The following is a 12,451-nucleotide window of genomic DNA, read 5'->3' as shown; positions in this document are numbered from 1 at the left end:
AAGGAGAGCCAAGTGGAGTGTAGAGATGGAGGGAAAGAAAAAGTTCAAGAGGGTGAAAAGACGAGAAAGAGACAGGGCATGTATCAAATCGGCATTCTGAAGACTTTATCTGGAGAGAAATTTTGCCAGAAAGGAGGAGAAGTCAGGGAGACTACATGAAAGAGCAGGAGAGAGCAGATACATAGCAAAGGCACTGAGGCAGTCAAAGACGTAGATGGGGAGAATAAAATAAGTGGACTTAAGGGGTGTATCTCCGATTAATTCAGCAGGTGCAGTGGCACCAGTGCCCATTGGTGTGTGGGATCCCTTTCCCCATGTATTATTTCCCAAAGCGGGAGCAGGGGCGCTCAGTTTCATTTTCCATGCTCGTATTACGGCTCCAGTACATTTGCTGGGTCACTGACTAACTTTGAAGGGAAGGGAGAGAACGAGCATGAAGGGAAGTGCAGAAAATGTAAACGTCATTAAAAAACAGCTTAAATGCAGCATACTGGTGCAGTTATCTGCCAAATGTACGTATTGGGTCTAAGCAGAAGAGCTCCTAGAACTTTCACATGTGCCCGTTCTCAGTACTCTGCTGCTGGGTTATGATGGTTCTGGGGGAGTGGGTGAAGCCCTACCCTCCCGTAAATTTCAGGCTGGTGGTAGGGTCTGGGAACAAAGTACTTCAGGATTGGCCAGGGGGAGAGAGGCGGGGTTTAGTTAGGTTTCTTGGGCGAAGGTTAACAGGGTTGAGGTGCCATTTTGAATTAGCACGCCCCGGTTAGCAGGGACAGAGTTAGGTTTGTCTAGGTTGTCTGGCTTGTGGAAGCGGCATGGCTGTTCCGGTCGACGTGCAGCAGACGCTGCTTGTGTTACAGCAGGCGGGCAGGTCTGACCTGCTGGCAGATGGGGAGCTGGTTCAGGCGGGCATTGCTCCTGAAGAGCTCCCAAAGCGAAGATCAGCGGGCGTAGTGGCGGCAGCCATTTTGGCTTGTATGTCGCCCACCCGCAAGGTACAGTAGGATGGGGTGAGTGTGGGCGGTGGGAAGCGAGCTGGCCGTCTGGTATGGCTGGTGGTTTCACAAGGTGGTGGGTCGAGCTGCAGGCCCGGGCCGGGGCGCGGCCAAGGTTGTTCCGGTTGGGGCCAGAGTTTAGGGGGGAGTCCCAAAGAAGTCGTTTTGCCCTATGCTCGATGAGGTGGGAGGGCGGGAGTTGCGGAGGTAAGGTTTGCGGTGTGCGGCCCAAGTTTTATGCCCCTACGTTTTGTTGACAGGCAGAGGGAGGCAGTTTCTGCGGGTAAACCCCCGGTCGGGGAGTTGGTGCTACCTCATGGCTAGGGCCTGCACACTGTAGTGCAGCCCTAGAGTGCTGTGATGCGGTCAGGCAGCGAGGAGGCTGGGCATGTCAGGGGGAGGGGTTTGCTATGATCAGGGCCTGCCGCTAGCCTCTCCAGTCCGCGAAGGCAGGCCCTGATTGAGAGGAGTGTTGACGAGGCAGGATTGGCGAGAGGGGTGGTGCAGCGTAAGCAGCTGGTAAGCACCCCACCCTCCCAGGGTTTGTTGCAGGGGCTAGTGGGGTCCCAGAAGTGGACATGTTGGTGCTTGGGGGGGCAGGGTGTTAGGTTTGAAAATCCCATTCCTGCAACGCACTAGTTTCATGCTATATTAGGTTAGCAGTGTGTGGCTAAATATACGTCATTTGGATTCACGTTATGCAACCCACTGAGTTATCCCTGCAACGTGCAAGCCTTCCCGTAGTTAGCCAGTATGACTCCATTTTTTATTTCGTAATCCCTATTAGACTGCTTAGGCTGTGCCCGTACTAGGCCTCATTATTCAGAATTGCTTGCCTCAGCAGAACACTGTATTTCGTTATTATTTTCTCTTCTGTTCAAGGCTGTATTCCGACTTACTAATGAATAGGCTATTCTGCCTTCGCATACCTATCTGAGTGTGTAGTTCTGCTCTCACGTTAGGAGACGCTGAGACTCAGTGCAGTGACCTTGACATACAGATAACATGTACCCATCTGGCAGGTTGTAGCCCATCTCCCTGTGCCTCCTTTGTTCATGTTCGGCTCAGGCTGGTAATTTTCCATGGTTGGCGGGGTTGGAGGCTTCTGGGGAAGAATGATTACTCACTGTAGACTGTTGGGGGGCCAGTCCCTCAGCAGACATCTTAGGGTGCAGGTCAGATTGGACTCCTCTCCAGAGTTTTTGTAATAAACAATGTTTGTATTCTCTACTGTCAGACTTCATTCTTGGGAAGGCATAGCAGGTGGTTGGAAGAAAACCCGAGTGGCCCTTAAGGTCCATCTCCTTCAGTTGGATACCAAACAGGGACCCCGCAAGGCGATCCAACTCGCCCATAATCGGGTTGCAGGGTCGGGGTGCGTTTGGTCGGTCGGGCGGATCGGGGTACCCGACACAAGACCGAGCTTGGTTCTCGCAGCTGCCCCGCCCGGCTGATCGGGCGTCTCCTCGTCTAGTGGTCACCGGCTTGGGTCCTGAGAAGGCAAAACCTTGGAGTTGACCATTTTGTCTGAAGAGTCGGCAGTGGAGAATAATTTGATTTGACCTGTGTGCACCAGGTGAGTGATTTGAGTTTTGGAAAAATAGCGCCATTCTTGTACAATCTCCGAACTGTCTTGTCTGCAGTTTTCGAACTGCCTTGCTTGAACGACACAAGTCGAGGGGCTGTGTCTTGGTACGGTCTCTGGACTGTCTTGACCTTGGTGGGTTTGCAGACCCTTGAAAAGGCACAGAGTGTTTGCAAGCAGTCTACCGGACTAACTGGAAATTTTGCCCGCATTTGAAAGGGTCCGGGACTGTTCGCGAACAATCTGCCAGACCAATTGGTAATTTGGCTAATGCTTGAAAAGGTCTGGGGCTGGAGTCTGTCTTCTTGAACTCGGTACAGACCCCAGACTGTAAGGAGTGGTCTCTGGTCCGTTTGATTTGGTTCCTGAATCATTTTTATTACTTTATCTTTTCTTTTATTACTGTTGCTGGTGTAATATTTGTCTGTTAGGGACAGTGCTTGTGTCTTATATTAAGATGCCTTGTTTAAGTAAGTTAGGATGTTTTGGATGTCAATGTTGTTCCACTGATGCTTGATTGGAAGAGAGCCAGCCTGCGCCTCCGGAGGGTATCCCCAATTTTGACGCATACGTCAAGCATGGTATTGGCCCTATAATGTTTATCATACTGTATAATAAATATACGAGGGACAATTCTGAGTTACAATGGCCACTTACTGGCTCATTTGATGAACAAAAATTGGATTTCTTGCATGAAAATTGTTCGCTAAAAAGAGCAGGAAGTCAATGTTTGATTCTTTCAGAGTATGGGAAAAGGAAACGAAGCAATGGCGTATGAGAGCAGAGAAAGAGGCTCGGAAGAGACAGACGCAAACCATAACGCAGAAAGCAGTAGGTTACGAAAGGGAGAAGACAGAGAAAGGAATAGAAGTTGCAGATAGAAAGTTTCAATTGCAGACTTATAAATGTTATGTTACGAGAGAGGAAGGTGACGATTTTGTTGAAGTACTGGATTTTCGCCCTCTTCCACCTTATGCTCCGAAGCGAATATACCCGCAGGTTCCGACATCCCAGACCCCAGCCCCTGGTGCCGCTCGTCCTAGTATTTCCACTTCTAGCCAAACTGCTTCGGGCACAGCTCTGCCCCCGCCAGTAACAAGGGCGGGAGCCGTTAGCTCTCCTGCCCCGTCTATTGACTCAGCATCCGCTGCTACACCTCCTTTTACCCTTACAACACTGTCTCGTTACATGATGTTACCCATCCCCTCATCTGCTCTCTCTCCCTCGGGTATGGCACCCCAAGCATTGCCGAACGGCATGACCCCTGTACAAGGGACACATGAAGGGAATTGGGCGGCAGCGCAAGATCGCATGGAAAAAGTGTTGGTGCGTAGGTAATGAAGAAAGGCAAATGGTGGCGAATCAAGCAGCTCAGTGAGCTCGGAACCCAATCTATAGTGTGGGGGATGTGTGAAGTGTGATGAAAGATACAGCAGAATGCTTTTAAGCAAATGTCGGCTACACTGATAGGACTGTGGGAACAGTGCTTTCAAGGTGTTGCACCACAAATGATCTATGACATACGGGACAGGGTATATGTTACAGATATGGCCCCCAATTAGGTTTTTAGTAATGTAACAACACTGGTGGGTTACCCAGGCAGATTGCTCCAGAAGGTTCCGACGATAGGGACACAGCACCCCATGAGGGAGGTCCATCCCATTTACTATCCTGAGACACCGGAATTGCGTGACTCCACAGACACTGTAATTAGACCACGAGTCGACGCTCGGTTTCAGGAACAGTGGATCTACACTCCTTGGAAGAGGAGTGAGGTCCTCTCCCAAAGACCCTACTGCATATTACAAGGAATTGACAGAGGTGGCCTCCTCCACAGTGATGACGCTAGCTGATATGGAGTTATTTTTCTGCCTGCTGGTACCGGTAGATATATGGAGACAGGTCCATACACATGATCATGCACTGGAGCTGGGTGGCACACGGGATGAGATCAGGGCATGGGATAAGGAGCGCAAGCCCGGCGAGAAGGCGAAGCTGTTAGATTTGCCGGGGCGTATTATCGATTACATGCACTCCCATATCCCACCAAAGCAAGTGGACTGGGATTAGTTGACTGCGTGTCGCCAGAAGGATGAAAGTGTGTCGGATTTTTTTAACAGGTTTGAAGGGGTGTTTTTAGATTTTAGTGGTCAGGACCCGTCACAGGAGGGTGGTGTTCATTTGTTTGTTAACAGATTTATCACTTGCTTCCCGAGATTGCAACCCAGTTGCAGGCTTCAGAAAGCACTTGGACGACCTCATCCCCGTCAGTGATATTGAGTATGGCACAGTACTACGAACATAGAGAGAATGAGGATAAGGAAAGGGTAGAGAAAAAGTCAAAGGATTTGAAGATGAGGGTATTGATGCAGAAAGTTGCAAGGGGATGTGGAAGAGGTTCTGCCCCAAGGCTACCCCGGTCTAACAGGGGTGGTGCTTCAAATGCGCCGCTTGGGCCTAATCAATGTGCGTACTGTAAGCAGGAGGGACATTGGCAGAACGAGTGTCCAGAGTTGTTGCAGAAAGGTGAGGCCTGAGAGGTCAAGGTTTGAGGAAGTGGACGAGGAGGAGATGGTAGAGGGGGGGATGCAGTCAGAGGATACATCACACAATAGGCAGAGCGGAAACTATTTTATCCACCTCTGAAGTAGACAGTACTATCATGACGATTATGACATGGATGACGTGACAGGGATGTCTCACATCTTGGACAGCCAGGGACAGGGCAAGGGACCAGTTCCAGTGCCTGTAGATCAACGTGGACCCTATGTTACTGCAGATTTACAAGGTACGACTGACAAATTCTTAGTTGATACAGGGGCCATGAATAGCTATGATTCCCGTTCACTGGTCCCGGGGGCAGTTCTGTGTGGCCAAAACAATGTTTCAGTGGGTTTTTCAGGCATGCCAGTTGTTAGCCCCATTTTCAAGCCTCTTGCTTTGACTATTGGCCCCTTTACGGTTGACTCACCATTTTTACTGATGACAAATTGTGGGGAGAATTTGTTAGGGTTGGATTTGTTAAAAAGATTATATGCAACAATTTTTTGTTCTCCAGACGGTGTTTATATGAGTGTTGGACAACAGGTGACCCGTGCCAAACAATGCTTCGCAAACGATGCCCCCCTTCCCGCTGAGTTCAAAGATGTGTCACGCACTTTATGGGCTGCAGGAGACAAGGACATGGGGTTACTCCAGAACCCAGCAGTCTCTTTACAGATCAAAGACAATGCTAAATTGCCACGTATTTCCCAGCACAAGATATCTCAGGCAGGAGAAAAGGCCTTATTGCAAATAATACAGGATTTGATTAAGTCTGGTGTGGTTGAAGAGACAGTAGTGAATGTGTGTTATAGCCCTATCCTTCCTACACTTAAAAAGACACCCTTGGATTCTTCTGATGCCCATCTCGATGTTTACTGTTTTGTCATTGACCTTAGAGAGGTCAATAAAATTGTGGTTCCCCAGTATCCTGTGGTTCCAGACATTACTACGATCTTGACAATGATTCCCCCGTCAGCAAAATTATTTTGGTAATAGATTTGAAGAATGCTTTCTTCAGCATTCCAATCCATACAGATAGCAAATGTTTGGATTTGCAATAGTAGGTAGGAGCTTTAGATTCTGTCTTGCTCCACAAGGCTATACAAAAAGTCCAAGCATCTATAGTCAAGCTTTGAAAGCTCAATTGGATTCCTTGGAGCTTCCCCTTGGTAATGTACTGCTGCAGTACGTTGACGACCTCCTTGTGGCTTCGGACACTGAGGATGGCTGCAGAGAGGTCACAGTTAAATTACTGATACATTTGGCACACCATGGACACAAGGTGTCACTCTCAAAATTTCGATATTGTCGACAGGAGGTCACCTATTTAGGTCACTTACTGTCGAAGAAGGGTCGCAGACTAATACCTGAACGCATAGCTGCTATTACTAAAATGCCTGTTCCTAAGACTCAACGTGAGGTACTCGTGTTTATTGGGATAACTTCGTATTGTAGGCACTGGATCCATAATTACTCCTTACTAACAAAACCCCTTCTTTACCCGACCACCAAGGATGTGCATGAACCCTTGCCTTGGACACCTGCATGCCAGCAGGCTTTTGAGCAATTAAAGGTTGCGCTTTGTTCTGCCCCGGTGCTTGGTACTCCTGATTACCAGAAGTCTTATGTGGTCTACGTACATGAGGCGGACGGTTGCAAGCTCTGTTCTAACACAGGGTTTCGGTGGTAAGCAGAGACCCTGCGCTTATTTCTCCGCTATTCTGTGATTGTTCAGGTGATTACCTTCTTGGGCATGGAGCTGGATTCGGACAAGATGGCGATTCGTCTGCCTGAGGAGAAGAAGAGGCGTTGTTTAGAGCTTTTGGATGCGGTGTTGGCTACGTCAAAAGTGCAGGTCAATTATGTGCAGATCTTGTTAGGGCACCTGAATTTTGCATGTAAGGTGGTCAGGGCCGGCAGGACATTTTGTAGGAGATTGGGCTGGGCACTGTCTGGGACCTCAATGTCGCATCACAGGGTGAGAATCATGGCAGGGTTCCGAGAGGATTTGGCGTATATTTCTAGACAAGTGCAATGGCATTCCAATATCTGGGCTTGGGGAGCAGTTGGAGTGGTTGGTGGAGAGGTTTTTAAATGCCGCTGGAGGACACGGTTTTGGCCTTTTCTGGCAGGGGAGGTGGTGTGCCAAGGAGTGGCTGGAGGCATGGAAGCAGGGAGGGCGTAGCATCACGTTCCTGGAATTTATTCCCCTTGTAATGGCGGTGTGCTTGTGGGGGCACTAATTGGCAAACAAGACAGTCCTTTTTAATGTGGATCATATGGCGGTTGTGGATAAGGTCAATCGGCAGTCTGCGAAAGAGCCAAAAGTGTGGCCGTTGTTGAGAGTGTTTGTGTTACAATGTTTGAGGCACAATATGACTTTCAAAGCGAGACACATTCCAGGTATACACAATGAAATTGCTGATGCTCTCTCTCGATTTCAGTGGACGAGGTTCCGTGGGTTGGCCCAAGTGGTGGACGAGAGGAAGACTGTGATGCCGGACCGCTTGTGGGATGTAGGCGAAGGCGAGTGATGCAACTGATCCTGGGTTGGCTATCAGACTCAACGTGGAAGGCTTATGGTCTGGCATGGGACGAGTTTCTGCGGTCGGGGGCGGTCCCCCGGGGAATTTCGGATGGATGTCAAGCCTGACAAAATTATGTGGTAAAATTGATCATATCCTGGATTGTCAAGGGTTTGTCAGCGGTCACAATAACGGGTAAGTTCGCGGCCATAGCCTTTTTTGAAAAACTGCGGTGGGGATATGAGCCCTCGGGGGTGAAATGGGGAAGCGCATCTTGGAGGGGTGTTCACGGGAGAGGGGGACGGGTGACCGGTTGAAAGGCCCATTACCTTGCGCATTTTGAAGCAGGTGATTGCTGCGCTTCCAAGGGTGTGTTGGAATACATGGGAAATGCTCTGTTTTTCGTTTATTATGGCGTGGCTGTTTTTTGGCGCTTTCCGGGTTACGGAGGTGGTTGGTTCTGCTTTGGCGTGGGGGACTGCTTTGGCGTGAAGTCCATATGCGTGGGGGCAGTGCAGGTTTGGATTCCCAAGTCCAAGACGGATCAGTCAGGCAAGGGCCTTTGTGTGACATTGCAGACGTACCCTGATCTGCCGATTTTCCCATGTGCTTGGTGGAAAAGATTGAGGGATCAGGGGGGTGGGACTCAATTAGGACATTTGTAGAGCACGCTACTCACCCACGAGGGTCTCAAGGTGCTCGGAGGGGGGTGCCGCTACTGCTCGAAAAGCTAGGTCTTGAGGTGCTTCCTGAAGGAGAGATGGTCCTGGGTCAGTCGAAGTGGGGGTGGGGAGGGAGTTCCACGTCTTGGCCACCAGGTAGGAGAAAGATCTTCCTCCGGTGGCGGTTCTACGAATCCGTGGGACGGTGGCGAGGGCGAGGCTGGCGGAGCGGAGCTGGCGGGTAGGTGTGTAGAACGTGAGGCGGGTATTGAGGTATTCGGGGCCCGTGTCGTGGAGAGCCTTGTGTGAGGAGTCTGAAGGTGATCCTCTTGCTGACGGGGAGCCAGTGCAGGTCTCAGGCGTGCAGAGATGTGGCTGTGTCGGGGAATGTCCAGGATGAGTCGTGCAGCTGTGTTCTGAATGCGCTGGAGTCTTTTCTGTAGTTTGGCGGTGGTCCCAGCGTAGAGGGCGTTCCCGTAGTCCAGTCGGCTGGTGGCGAGGGCCTGGGTGACTGTCTTCCTGGTTCCAGTGGGGATCCACCGGAAGATCTTTCGGAGCATGCGGAGGGTGTTGAAGCAGGAAGATGTAACAGCGTTGACTTGCTTGGTCATCGTGAGGGAGGAGTCAAGGATGAAACCCAGGTTGCGTGCATGGTCCGTGGCCTTGGGGGCGGTGCCCAGAGCAGGGGGCCACCAGGAGTCGTCCCAGGTGGAGGGGGATGGTCCGAGGATGAGGACTTCTGTTTTGTCTGAGTTCAGCTTCAACCGGCTGAGCTTCATCCATTCCGCGACGTCTTTCATTCCTTCCTGGAAGCTGGCTCTGGCGGTGGCGGGGTCGTTGGTGAGGGATAGGATCAGTTGGGTGTCGTCGGCGTAGGAGATGATGTTGAGGTTGTGTTTGCGTGCGATGGCTGCGAGGGGGCTCATGTAGACATTGAAGAGGGTGGGGCTGAGCGAGGATCCTTGGGGTACGCCGCAGATGATCTTGGGGGCCGCTGCGTGGAAGGGCGGGAGACGGACTCTGAGTTCTGTCGGAGAGGAAGGAGGTGATCCATTCCAGGGCCTTCCCCTGGATCCCGGCGTGGTGGAGGCAGGTGGTCAGGGTGCGATGGCAGAGAGTGTCGAATGCGGCCGACAAGTCGAGGAGGAGGAGGGCGGCAGCTTCACCGTTGTCGAGCAGGGTCCTGATGTCGTCGGTGGCTGCGATGAGGGCGGTCTCGGTGCTGTGGTTCGCTCGGAATCCGGACTGCGATGGGTCGAGGGAGCTGTTAGTCTCGAGGAAGGTGGTCAGCTGTTTGTTGACGGTTTTCTCGATGACTTAAACGGGGAAGGGGAGGAGCGAGATGGGACGGAAGTTCTTGAGGTCTGTGGGGTCCGCGGTGGGTTTCTTCAGGAGGGCACTGATCTCTGCATGCTTCCAGCTCTCCGGGAATGTGGCGGAAGTGAAGGAGTTGTTGATGATGTCCCGGAGTTGGGGTGCGATGATGGAGTCGGCTTTGTTGAAGATGTGGTGAGGGCACGGGTCGGCTGGGGAGCCGGAGTGGATGGTCTTCATCATGAGGGTGGTGTCTTCCGTGCTGACGGGGTTCCAGGTGCACAGGGTGGTGGTGGGGGGCGTTGGTTCGGTGGCTAGGTATGTAGTCTGAGCGCCGAAGCTGTCGTGTATATTGGCGATCTTGCGGGGGAAGAACGAGGCGAGAGAGTCGCAGAGGTCTTGCGATGGCGTGATGTCGTTGTTGCTGGCACTGGGGTTGGAGAGCTCTTTGACGATGCTCAAGAGTTCTTTGCTGTTGTGGGTGTTGTCCAGTCGGTCTCTGAATGATGTCCTTTTGGTGGTGCGGATCAGCTGGTGGTGTTTGCGGATGGCGTTCTTAAAGGCTGTCATGTTTTCTGTCGACTGGTCGTGGCGCCAGGCTTTTTCGAGGGTGCGGCAGGATCTCTTGGAGTCTTTGAGCTCGTCGGTGAACCATGAGGCTTTCTTGCTGTCGGGATTGCTTGGAGGGTTCTTCAGTGGTGCAAGGGCGTCGGCGCAGTTGGTGATCCACTGTGTGAGGTTGCGGGCTGCTTCGTTGGGGTCCGTAGTGTAGGTCGGTTGGTTTTGGCTCAGGGAGGTGGTGAGCTGGTCGGTGGTGATCTTGCTCCAGCATCTACGGGGGGCTTGCTGCGGGCGGAGGTGAGTCGTGGTTCTCCTGAAGTTGAAGTGGATGCAGCTGTGATCGGTCCAGTGAAGTCTGGTGGAGTGGCTGAAGGAGATGTGGTTGCTCGAGGAGAACCGTGTGGCCGGCGTAGTGGGTGGGGGTGTTGACCAGTTGCTTGAGTCCGAGGTTGGCGAGGTTGTCTAGCAGGGTGGTGGTGTTGTTGTCCTTGTTGTTCTCCAGGTGGAAGTTAAGGTCCCCTAGGAGGATGTAGTCGGGGGAGGCGAGGGCGAGCGGGCTGAATTGTGTGCGTGGTCCCGGGGGTCTGTAGATGAGTCCCGCTGAGGGTGGTCTTGGGGTCGGTGTGTATCTGGAAGTGAAGGAGCTCGGCGGTGGTAAGGGTGTCGTCGGTGCTGGTCGTGATGCGGATGGTGTTTGTTGACAATGGCGATGCCCCCTCCGGCTTGGTTGATGCGGTCCCTCCGGGTGATCTTATAGCCGTCTGTTCATCCAGGTTTCCGTGAGGAAGACGACGTCTGGCGCTGTTGTGTTGAGGAGGTCCCAGAGTTCGACGGCGTGCTTGTGGACGGAGCGGGTGTTGAGCAGGATGCACTTGAGGTGGTTGTTGTTGGCGCCTGTTCTGGCGGGCTCGGTGCAGGTCCGGAGGCAGGTGAACTTGAAGGCGTGACAGGTGAAGGTTCCATGGGTGCGTTTCGGGGTGGCTTGGCAGCAGGCTGGCTGTCGGTCGGTGTTGAGTGCGCGGTGGGCGGCGGCATCGTATCTCCGTCGGGTGGGTTGGCTCTGGCGAGGGCCAGGGGTCCTGGCACTGGGCGCGGACCAGGCGCCGCCGGCGCGCCCGCTGCGCGCTTCCGCGCGGCGCCCTTCATAAGAGGCGAAGTGGGAGGGAGGCGGGAGCGGGGCGGCCAATGGGCGAGGGCACAGGGTACAGAAGAAAAAAAGGGGCGGGGTCGCGGGGAGCAGCGGCGGGGAGCGGGAGGGGGGCACAGAGGACGAGGGTACAGGAACGGCAACTGGGAGAGCAAAAAGAATAACAGCCAGAAGGGGGAGAGAAATACGGAGCCACAAAGCAGTAGCGCGAACCAGGTACCAGGGGCACACCAGCGGCGAACCATAGGCAGCAGCAGTAGGGCAGACACGGGCACCAGGAGGAGCCGTGCGGCGTGGGGAGTGACCCGAGGTCAGGTCAAGAGATTTTTCTGCATGAGAATGGAGAGCATTTTCTGCTTTGCAGGTTTTGGGGTCCTGAGGAAAGCTTTGGGTTGTTTGGTCTATGTGGCAAAGGATTTTGGGGCACATTCCTTCTGGATTGGGATGGCAATGGAGGCCGAGGGCAGGGGTTTGTCAGCGGGGGAGATTCAGCAGGTGGGGCGTTGGTGCTCTAGCTGCTATCGGCGCTATGTGCATTTGGGGGTGGCGGTTGCACGATGACCAATAACATGAGTTTGTTTTCTCCTAGGTGGCATTGCGGGCCCACTTCGAGGCTATATAGAGGTTTGGATCTGCAGGCATTCTTTTGTGAAGTGGGCAGCAAGGCATGCTGAGTCTTGGCTAGGAGGAAGATAGCTGGGTCTGCCTGATATGATATTACAGTTGAAGAGGTTTGGAAAAGGAGGCATGCGGTGGCACGAGCTATTGCCCAAATTGAGGGACTTGGTAAATTGCCCAGACAAGGGCGGGAACAACAGTGGTTTTCACTGAGCTGATGCCAAGGAGAGTATGGAGGGGGGCAAACAGGCCAGGGGCCATCGATAGAGGGATGTGAAAAGGGAACAGGGAGTTGTGGAAGTGTTGCAATGCGCAGGGATTTTTCTTTTTGGAGCACAGCGATATCACATATGAGGCATTAGAGTTTTTTTCGAGATGATGGGGTGCATCTGTCTGTTTACAGGGTGGAATTGTATTTGATGCAGATCAGGAGTATGTTGGCAGGGATGCTGCATTTGTCAACAGGAATGTAAGTTTGTTTCTACGCGGGTGGGGGACAG

At 52.5% G+C, this 12,451-nt stretch overlaps 1 long non-coding RNA gene across 1 annotated transcript; it reads left to right on the top strand.

Moving 5' to 3' along the window:
* Positions 1 to 759: 759 nt before the first annotated feature.
* LOC146855044 (uncharacterized) lies at positions 760 to 12,451 on the top strand. Its single transcript, XR_014981274.1, has 3 exons — positions 760 to 995; positions 7,569 to 7,844; positions 11,923 to 12,451. It is a non-coding gene; the product is annotated as an uncharacterized LOC146855044 (long non-coding RNA).

The sequence above is a fragment of the Triturus cristatus genome, chromosome 4_1 (genome assembly GCF_964204655.1).
Source record: "Triturus cristatus chromosome 4_1, aTriCri1.1, whole genome shotgun sequence".
NCBI classification, from domain to species: Eukaryota; Metazoa; Chordata; class Amphibia; order Caudata; family Salamandridae; genus Triturus; species Triturus cristatus.
Note: the sequence above shows the minus strand (reverse complement) of the source record. Positions and strands in the feature narration are given on the sequence as shown.